We start from the raw sequence: 11,283 nt of genomic DNA on the forward strand, positions 1-11,283 counted from the left end.
GATCGATGATAGTCGAAACGGGGACTTCAGCCCCTCTTCTCCTTCTAGAAGAAACGTCGCAAACCGACCTCGTGGAGGGCCGTTAGGGTGTACACTAGTAGAAAACAGGCACGTAGTCCCGGTTGGTAAGGGCCTTTAGTCCCGATTGGCCTTTTGGGACTGTCAACGCGGGACTAGAGGCTCACTCTTTAGTCCAAGTAATGTTTGGTCTTGATGTTTTCTCACAACAAGGATCAAGCCACCGATCGACGATAGTTGAAACGGGGACTTCAGCCCCTCTTCTCCATCTAAAAGAAATGTCGCAAACCGACCTGGTGGAGGGCCGTTAGGGTGTGTACACTAGTAGAAAATAGGCTTGTAGTCCTGGTTGGTAAGGGTCTTTAGTCCCGATTGACCTTTTGGGACTGTCAATGCGGGACTAGAGGCCCACTCTTTAGCCTCGGTTGCATGACGAACCGGGACTAAAGGTTCTCCACGTGGGTGCGCGGGAGAGCACGTGCTAGAGCACCTTTAGTCCCGGTTCGTAATACAAACCGGGAGTAAAGGGCTCCACGTGCAATGTCCGGCTTATGGTTGTTTCTCTGTCGTGGCAAAGAAAATGGTTGTTTCTCTGCCGCGGCAGAGGTTGAGGGTTTTGGTAGGGTGTTTTCTTGGGCTAGGTTTTTATCTTTTCCATTCAACTATAACTACGAGCATACATATAAAGTTGGTAGCTACTATGAGCATACATATATACATAAGTTTTCGCATGCATATTCGATGCTAGCTACTACGAGCATACATATATAAATATACAATTTGGTATTGAGTTGGTAGCCACGGGAGCTCGACGATGCCCACCATGAGGGGCTTAGGGTTAGTGGAAGCATGCATGTTAGCGCTAAACTTCGGATACCAGGCAAGCGGGAGGCGAGATTTACCGAGGTTTGGGGCCCTCGTAGAGGTAATACCCGTACGTCATGCCTGTCTGATCTTGATTATGGTTGAAAGCGATTACAATGGGGCAGCCGATGGACTGCGTGTGTGTGTTCTCGTCGAGAGGCAAAATGGCTAGGGTTTGGTGTACGCATGAGAGATTGAGAGAGAGATCCGGCAACCCTCTCCTGGCCTTTCTATAGGAGACCAGGTCCGAGAGTCCTGCCCGGATTTGGTTACAGTACAAGGTAATCTATCTACTTCTTCCATATTTAAATGTCTCCCTGTCTTGTGCTTCAAGAATTTGCGACTTTCCATCTAATCACGGTGCAACTGACGTCTTGGACCTCCATGCGGTGCTCCAGATGGGCCCCTGTTGGGCCAAACGAGGTAGGGCAATGTCAAGTACCTGAAGGGTAATGCCCACACTAGTAGGCAAGCATGTATGTCACGGAACATAACGCCCTCCTGAGTGAGATCCAGATCGGATGGTTGCAACGCCTTGATTAGATTCTGAGCATCGGACTCGATCTGCAGATCTAAAATCCCCCAATCGGCAGCTGCATGCACTCCTCCTTGGCAGGTTCTTGCCTCCGCTAAGACTACCCACAATGGAAGTATCATAGGTAGTATCATGCATTTCATGCATGAAAAATGCTGATGTGGCAGTGCAATTAAGGATGAGAGAGAGGATACTAGTATCATAGGTAGATACCGTATCATAACACATACTACTAGAAAAATTTAATGTCAAGTAAATCTTGTACATATATTTGCATTGAGATTCTACAAATCAATTAATATAATAAGACTATGATACTAATATATGATACCATGCATTGTGAAGATAGTAACATGTAGTAGTATCATGATACTTCTATATGATACTATGCATTGTGACTAATCTAATGATGCACTTGCAACATATTCATTTCTGCTTCCATCGTCCGTCGGAGGCAACTACCCTAACGCGTCATCTTTCCCTTTCCAGTTCGGCGAACCTTTTAGGTTCCCGCGATCCTGGCCTCTCTTCTTTTCTCGCCACTCATTTGGGTACCGCAAAAATCTGCTCTCGATTTCTTACTATGTGCTATACATGAATAGTAGCCGTCTGAATGCGCTTATCTAGGGACGAGCCGTTTTGGCATTTAAAATATCAAAAAAAATCATAAAGTCGTTTTGCGGAAAAACCGATATTTTGTGTGTCGTGTGCAAAAAGATAAAATTTGATGCTTAGAAAAAGCTTTTCACTGGGACATTTTTTTTACACAGAACACAAAGAAGTTAATTTTTCTCGAAACTTGACATTTTTTGTTCATATTTTTCTAACATTCTAAAATATCTTTCTCGGATAGCATGAGCATATGCTCCCAAGTTCAAAAGTGAATTTTCGCCTATCTAGTTGAATTTATTACTTCTATGGTTATATGCTCGGATTCTTCAGGCTACATATATATGCAACAAATAATCATCCTATGTGATAATCTTACTTTCAATATTATAAAGTAACTAGCAAGGTGGCCCTCGCAAATGCGAGGGCGTTTTCTTTTGTGGGTTGAAAATATTCAATAAATAAAATACATGTGTATTTTGTTTACATTTATATTTAATTTGTAGATAGAACTATAGTTTTTATATGATGTTAGATCAATACTCGATCATATTAACTTTGGTAAAAGGATGTAATGAATGGATTATTGTGTAACTGTCAAAATATTTAGGGCACATTAAATAGAGAGAATTATCATGTTCTGATATTCCTTCCTCTTATTTTCTTACTCCATGTTTTATAAACATCGACCTCCTCTTCCTTTTAGAAATTAGGTGACTATTTGGTATATCACTAAGTTGCCTAAAATTATTACCTCTTGTTTTTTTATATTTTATGCATAAGTAGTCAAAGTTAGGTAAGTGTGTTTCTAAGTTCTCTAGAACACCATCTAGTATTACATCATACTATTTTTAATTAAGTATGTCTATGTTATCCCGATTTTCAATCTACTTGTCATACACACTTGGTCACATGAATTATGCACCATCCAACATGACTACATGTCTTGGACAAAATAGTTCAATACTATTAACCATTAATCCATCAATTTTACCTTGCAATTGAAATGCCATATGCTCTTATGTTGATTTTGTTACATCACATAAAGACATTCATCTAATATGTCCTCTACAACAATTCCTAAGAATTAAGATTATGCGTCTTTAAGGCTCTCTGAATACATTAGTTTTTCTATGATGCCTGGATAATTTTTTTTAAATGTGTATCTCCATTTATGTTGTGTACTCAAATATGAAATATAGTTATCTTGAAAGCCAACATGTGATTGGATGGTTATTACGGTGTTCTACCCACAGTTAATCGGTGCTCAAATCAGGATATTCTTATGGTGGAGGGATATTCTCCCCCCTCGTGAAAATATGTGGTGAGTTAGCCCCTCATGTATCATTCAGTTTTTTTCAGCACGTGGGATGTTCTCATCGACTAATGTGATGACTTCATTTACCTTGTAGTTTAGCTACTCTAAAATATGGTAGACGTTTTGTGAGTGTGTGGGTATGATGCATGGTATTAATTGTTTTTAACATCTTTTTGTCTAAATATGGTTATTTTGGAATAGTTGTATTTCAAAATAATTCAGTTAACATGGTTTTGTCTTAAATATCAACATCCTAGTATTCAAACTTATTTGTAGAATTATTAATATTTTTCAAGATATTATTTTTATTTACAACATTGTAAGTCTTAAAAATCTCCTATATATCAATTTGCAAATGTGTTAAAAGGGGACATAATTTTGTATATTTCCAAAAACAAAACTTAGAGTCTAGCGACATAATGGAATTTTTCGAGAAACCCTATTGGTCTAGGTAATTAAGAATATTTGAAAATATTATTTGTGGCAAATATTTAATAGAATATTAATAGTTGTCTAAAAGTCTATTTTGATTTGTACTTCTATTTAATCGGAGATAGAAACAAAAGCTGATCGTAGCATCAAGATATTAAAATACTCACTACGCCACCATTTATTTTAGAAAAAAGCTGATGGTACCGGTCGGTATTCCACTCTCAACCCACACAAGCGGTCCACGGTCAGCTAAAAGAAGGCAATGTACAATTTCGATTTGGTCGTACACTAACGCTGCTATTTGATCGAACATGGAATTTTAAAAGAGCTAAAAGTGCCTTATTTAATTTGGTCATATTTATTGGTCCATCAAAGGTGCCTTATTCATCTTGTTTTTTAGCTTTCTAAAAAACATTACATATCCAATTCATGTGGTGCCCCACCACATTCCAACCCCATCACGTTTCAGCAAGAGATAATTTGAAATACCTATTTGCACGATCCTAGCTAGCATGTAGGTGTTTTGGTTAAAAAAAACGTACGTGGTGAGTGCTGATTGCTTAATCATAAGAGTTCACGATTGTCACGCTATTTCTTGGGCGTGTCAAACAGGTGAAACAACACACGTCTTTGCACAGCGATCGACATGTTTTTTTTTGTTGGTATTTTCTAATTATCTTGTAACGTGCCAGCCTGGACTTATTTTGTACGCGACTGATATTACGTAACATATTTATTTTTTAATCTCAGCCATAAATTTTAGATCTAACCATCAAAATAATTAGGATGATGTGGATTAACGTGGTATCTCTATTAAACATCCATATTTTGCTTTTAGTATATAATAGAATAGATAATAGATAGATAGATGTGTGATTTCGATGTTATTCGCAGCAAGGACCAAGTCGCCGATCGACGATAGTCGAAACAGGTGATTTAGCCACTCATCATCATCTCGCGTGCACTATGTGGGACAATCTGATCGATATACGGGTGCATGACCTGGAGGTTGCGAGTAACGCAGCCTCCAACCAATTCTAATCATTTTCCTAATTTTAAAGTATTCTCCAAATACTATGGTATATATAAATAATATTGCAGTGTGTGTTTTTCTCCAAGGGCTCTTTTGATTTATAGGATAGGAAAATCATAGGAATAGAAAAAGCATAGGATTGAAATGTCATGGCTACTTGAATCCTATGGGAAGATGAAGTGTGTTTAATTGTAGCAAAGGAAATTTTCCATGAGGTATGATCTTATTTTTTTCAATAGAATTTACACTACAATATTTATATAAATATAAGATTAGTTTCTATAGGAAATGTTCCTATAAATCAAACAACATATACAGGAAATTTTTCCTATAGGATTTAAATCCTACACTATTACTATGCAATTCCTATGAATCAAAGGAGCTCTAAGTAGTGTAGTTTTGAAAATCATAGTATCCCAAAAAAAACTATTACTTTTTAAGTGTTTAATAAAAAAGTGATCCAACTTTTAAAAAAAAACTGATAAAAGGAGAAAAACTGAAGTATTGCTTTGTCTGTGCTGAAATACCGAAGTATTGATATACTTTGGTTTGAAAAATCTAAAGTTCCAAACTAGGCTTAATGTTTTGTATTTTGACTTTTGCGTTGTAAGTAACAAAAGCAACTAACTAGGCATTTCTAACTTCGTATATATTAGTGATCAAGGTTGTGCATCAAAGACCATGTGAAAAAAGTGTGCCTTATATTTTAGGACGGAGGGGGTAATTTTAAATTAATCTCCAAATAATATGGTTTATGAAAATACTACAGTTTGGCATACTTTAATGTGTTTGTATCTAACAAATACTGCAGCTAAAAAATCACATTATCCCCAAAACTGTTACTTTTTTTTTTTGAAGTATTGAAAAAAAATGGTCCAACTCTCTGTTTCCAAAACCAGAAAAGGAGAAAACTGAACTATTGCTTTGCTAAAGTATTATTGATATACTTTGGTTTGAAAAACTGAAGTTCTAAACTGACCCTGTTTTTTATCTTTTATCTTTTGGTTTGTAAGTAATAATAAATGCAAAAAAACTAGGTGTTTCTAATTTTAGCTTTGACTTATATCATAGTATGACACCAATTATTCAGAAGCCAAAAGTCAAACTAAAAAAACACCTAATATATGTTTTGTGGGCTTTTGTAGTATATGAGAGAAAATAAAAAAAAGGCAGAAAAAACCCAACCAAACAGTCCCTGCTGTCGAAAACGTTTTGCTCTCGAGCACTACAAACAGGGTGGAGGAGCTCCCGCGAAGTACTACTACACTGACGTACCCAAGTAGTACGAGTTTGGCCGAGCGAACGTATCCAAGTAGGATTGCGCGCGTCTGTCGAGTCCAAGTCTGAGTCTACAACACGTTTGCTCTCGAGCAGTACTACAAATATAAGGGCAAGTATGAAGCTAGGGCGTCATAGAGAAGAAGGGAAAATCTGATCGACAGCATATTTTCGTGATTCGCCGGTCTCCGTTTTGTGCACCTACGTACTCGTCCGTCGTCGAGGATGGGAGCAACTCTCTCGTCCGTTGTCGAGGCTTGGACAAGGACGACGGGAGTCGAAGTTCCCCAGGCGGCGCCTGGTTGCGACGAGAAGAAGCCAGTGAGCAGCAATGTCGTCGACGCGGCAGAAGTCCAAGTTCCCCGGGCGGCGCCTGATGGCGACGAGAAGACGTCGTGGCCGGAGCTAGTGGGGAGCAATGAGTTCGATGCGGCGCAAGCGATCCTGCAGGACAGGCACGACGTCCGCGTCGAGTATTACGACTGCGGCAAGAACGCACCACCGACAGACTTCGACCCTAATCGCGTCGCCCTCTTTAGCAACTCTAGATTTTGCGTCGTCACGGTTCCAAAGATCGGCTAGCTTTAGCCGAGAACTCCCAACCGGAGTTAGATCTCTATACTTGTACACTTATACTTATGTGCTTTACATGAATATAATATAGTTTTTTTTAGAGACATGAATAATATATAGTTGCACTTCCAAGTTTCAAATGCGGGCTATTCTTTCTAGGACAGGACTACGCGGTGCCGCCGCACGTGTACCCCTTCCATGCGGCGGTTTGCCAGCTTGGCGCTCCTGAAATGTAGTGGGAGGGGGAAACCATGCAACAAAAGGATACTCACAGAATATATTATGCAAAAAAACTTCACCATAATCTTAGCAAAAAAATCTGCAAAACAAGATGTAGTAGGAGGGGGGAAAAATCCGGGGTCGTCCATGAGAATCTTGCCGGCGTGCTCATCATGTGTGTCGTGCTCACCGCTACATGATTGTCAACCTCCTCTTTAGCACTTGACAGGTTCGCGCCCGTCAACGGCGGCCTGGCGGAGCCCTGCCCGCATCACCTCCTCTTCAGCGCTTGCCAGGTTCACGCCCGTCAACAGCGGCCTGGCGGAACCCTGCCCGCACCGGTGTGTTCCCGACGGCGGCGGCCTCGAAGCCAGCCCGAAGGCAGCAGCCTCGAAGCGAGCCGATGGCGGCGGCCTCGCCCGTGCCCTATGGCCGCGGCCTCGAAGCCAGCCCGACGGCGGTGGCCTCGCCCGTGCCCGACGGCGGCAACCTCGAAGCCAACCGACGGTGGCGACCTCGCCCGTGCCCGACGGCGGCGGACTCGAAGCCAGCCCGACGGCGGCAACCTTGAAGCCAGCCAATGGCGGTGGCCTCCCCCGGCGTGTTCTCGGCGGCAGTGGCCTCCCTCGATGCTAGCGTGATATCGGCGGCCTCCCCCGGCGCGTACGCGACGGTGGCGGCGGCCTCCCCCGGTTTGTGTTCCCAGTGGTGGCGACATTGAAGCCAACCCAACGGCAAGGACAGCCTCCCCGGCGTGTGTACAGCGGCGGCCTCTCCTGGCGTGTTCCCGGCGGCGGTGACCTCCTCGAACCTCTGATACGTCACAAACGCATGTATAATTTTTGATGCTCCATGCTTATTTTACACCAATTTCTATATGTTTTGCTCATACTTCGTTGCACTTTTATACATTTTCCGGCACTAACCTATTGAGAAGATGTCACAGTGCCAGTTCCCTGTTTTCTGCTGTTTTGTATTTCCAAAAATTTGTACAAGAAATATTCTCGGAATTGGACGAAACAAAAGTCGAAGATCTTATTTTTTTCGTAACGAAGACGAAATCCCGAGGAGAGATGAAGGGGGGCCACAGGGTGGCCAGACCATGCCTAGGCGCGGCCTAGCCCTGGCCCGCGCCTAGGGGTGGTCTGGGGCCACCTGGCCTCCACCGATCTCACCATTCCGCCTATAAGAAGCCTCCCGACGCGTGAACCCTAAATCAATAAGCCTCCATCCATGAAAAGTTCCGTAGCTCCACCGCCGTCGCAGACTAGATGTTATTCTTCAACTATTGTGTTACTCAAGTGGTTTTATTATGTGGTCTCCAGGGACACCATGTCCAACGGTGTGAAGGTGACAGTGTGCACACCGTGTTTGTTTCTTATGCTTAATTTATAGAAATACTTATGAATTGTGGTGACTAGTTAGTACCATCTTTGTATGCTCAAAGTGACAGCGTGGGGTGTCCATAGATTGGGAATACGAATTTTAAGGAACGCTTATGCAGACCTACGCAATGAATTTGGCTTTATTATCAAACTGGAGAGTGGTTCAGAGTTGAAAGAACATCTCTCACATTATGTTTTGTGTGTTTGATGTCAATATATGTGATACACTAATGTTTGGTTAAGTGGTACAGGGATTACATAGATATTTATTCATGTGTGTTGGATTTGATCGTCTGTCAAAAGTTATCAGAAAAAGTTGGCCAGGCCGGATATTCCAGGCCGGATAATCCGGGCCGGATAATCCGGGCCGGATATTGTTAAAATATCCGGCCCCCTGTTTTTGGCTAAGTCTTCGAGGAAAAGCTGCGCAGTATGGGGGCCGGACATTTGCCCGGATATTGTCCCGGTATTGTACCAGGGCCGGAATATCCGGGCCGGATATTTTGGAAATATCCGGCCCCCCCGAATTTGGCTAAGGACTGGAAGAAAAGCTTCTCTGGCATAGGGCCGGACATTTGGCCGGATAATGTCACGGTTTTGTTCCGTAGGCCGGATTATCCGGGGGGGCGGATTATCCGGCCCTTACTTAGGCCGGATTATCCGGGCCCCCGGAAGCTGCAACAGCTCATTTTGAGGGGAGGTATAAATACCCTCCTTCTTCTACCTTGGTCGCTTGCTCAATCATTATACAAGAAATCTACCAAGCCACCTCCATTAGAGCCACCTCAAGAAACACAAGATTTGCAAGATCTCCTTCCTCCCCCAACCAAAGCTCTTGATCTTTGGAGATTCGAAGGAGAAGACACCGATCTACATCCTCACCGAAGCGTTCTTCATTTCCCCTCTCTTGTTTGAGGGATCTCATGCTAGTGTTCCTATTTGGTTCCCTAGTTGATTTGTTGTTGATGTGTTGTTGTTGATTGTTGTATTGTTACAGATTTGGGAGCCTCCAATTTGGTTGTGGATGTGTGCCCCAAGAACTTTGTAAAGGCCCGGTTTCCGCCTCGAGGAAATCCCTTAGTGGAAGTGGGCTAGGCCTTCGTGGCGTTGCTCACATGAGATCTGAGTGAAGCCTTCGTGGCTGTTGGTTTGGCTTGCGTAGCAACCACACTCCTCCAAACGTAGACATACCTTCTTGCAAAGGAAGAGAACTACGGGAATCATCTCCGTGTCATTGCGTGCTCCACTCTCGGTTACCTCTATCCCACTCTATCTCCTATTGCGTAGCTATACCTTGCTTAGTTGATATCCTTGTCATATAGGTAAATTCACTTAGTTGCATATCTAGAGAATTTACCTTTGTGTCAAGCCTAAATTGAAAAAGAACTAAAAATTGGTTAGCACCTATTCACCCCCCTCTAGGTGCGGCATACGATCCTTTCAATTGGTATCGAGCCTCGGCTCTTATTTCGGGCTTAACCGCCTAAGAGTATGCCGGACGAGGAGCCCTCTGAAGGGGCCGCCAAGACGGTCTCCGTGGAAGACTTCAATTCGTTGAAGTCCTCCATGGAAGCCCAAATGGAAAGCATGAAAAAGATGATTGCCGAGCTTTTGGCTCCGGCCCTTCCCAAGGCTCCTAGTGTAGAGGTAAAAGACACGGGTGCGTTAGATGAGGGAGAGGCTTCGGACTTAACCTCATCTACCAAACCCGTGGAAGGTGATAACTTAAACACTATCACATCTCCTAGGGGAACTAGTGGAGGTGAAAGCTACAATCGAGTAGCTCCACCTTTCCTATCTCCCGATATACCGGTTCCCCATCCCCATTTGAACATTCGGGGCGACCCACCTAAGTTTTCCGTTGATAATTTCGATACTTGGCAATTTGAGTTCCGCTCTCATGTTTGTAGTGCCTCCAATGAACTATGGAGAATCATCCTGGAGGGCTTCAAACCATACAACCCCGACAAGTTGACTAGAAGAGAAGCAATCGATAGTCAACTCAACAACACCGCCCTTCACATGATACAAACTAGCGTGGGGACACCGGAATTGCATCGTGTCCGGAACTACACCACCGCCAAGGAAGCTTGGGACGGCTTGGCCGCTAGTTGCATTGGAAGTGAGAGCACAAGGAGGAACAAGTATAATGCTCTTAAGAATAAAGCCGAAGGGTTCATGAGGCTACCGGATGAAGATCATGAAGTCATGTATGGAAGACTTCTCACGGTTGCCGATGCCTTCCGGCTTATTGTTGCAACCCACATCAATGACTCTTGGATCAAGGAGAAGTACATTGAATGCATGATGCCATTTGCACCCATTGATGTCAAGACTCTTGTGGGAAGGGAATGCTATTCCTCTCTCACCTCTCAACAAGTCGTGCACGAGATGCAAGCTCTCAAGGTGCTTGAGGAAACCTCTCATGATTCTCGCAATCGTGCTCTTGGGATGGCAAAAGGTTCCAACCTTGCCTTGGTGGTCAACTCCGGTGAAGAAGTGATTCCTCAAGAATCTTATAGGGCATCTTGGAGTATATCCTATCCTGAAGATTTGCAATGCCACTACCATGATCACATGGCCTTCCATGCAAAATCCTTTTGGGTTGATCCCTCCAAGGCCAAGGAAGACAACATCAAGAGGAACAACAAAAGTGGGTTCACTAGCTTTGGTCCAAAGACAAGATCATGCTACAATTGTGATGACAAGCGCCACTTCATTGCCGAATGCCCCTATGAGAATAGAGAGCTTCATAATGGGAGGCTCATTCCCAAGGACAAGAGCAAAGACTCAAAGGGCAAATATTCAAAAGCCCCCAACAAGAAGTTCTACAACAACAAGACCAAGAAGGGCAAGAGGCCCTCAAGAGTTGTGCTAGTAACAAGGGAAGAATATTCATCCGATGAAGTTGAAAGTTCTAGTGGTGATGACGATGAAGAAAGCTCAAAGGAATTGGCCGCCATCGTCACCACCAACATACCCTCTTCATCTCTCTTTGAATCTCCCAATGAGAACCCTC

Source organism: Lolium rigidum, chromosome 4 (genome assembly GCF_022539505.1).
Source record: "Lolium rigidum isolate FL_2022 chromosome 4, APGP_CSIRO_Lrig_0.1, whole genome shotgun sequence".
NCBI lineage: Eukaryota > Viridiplantae > Streptophyta > Magnoliopsida > Poales > Poaceae > Lolium > Lolium rigidum.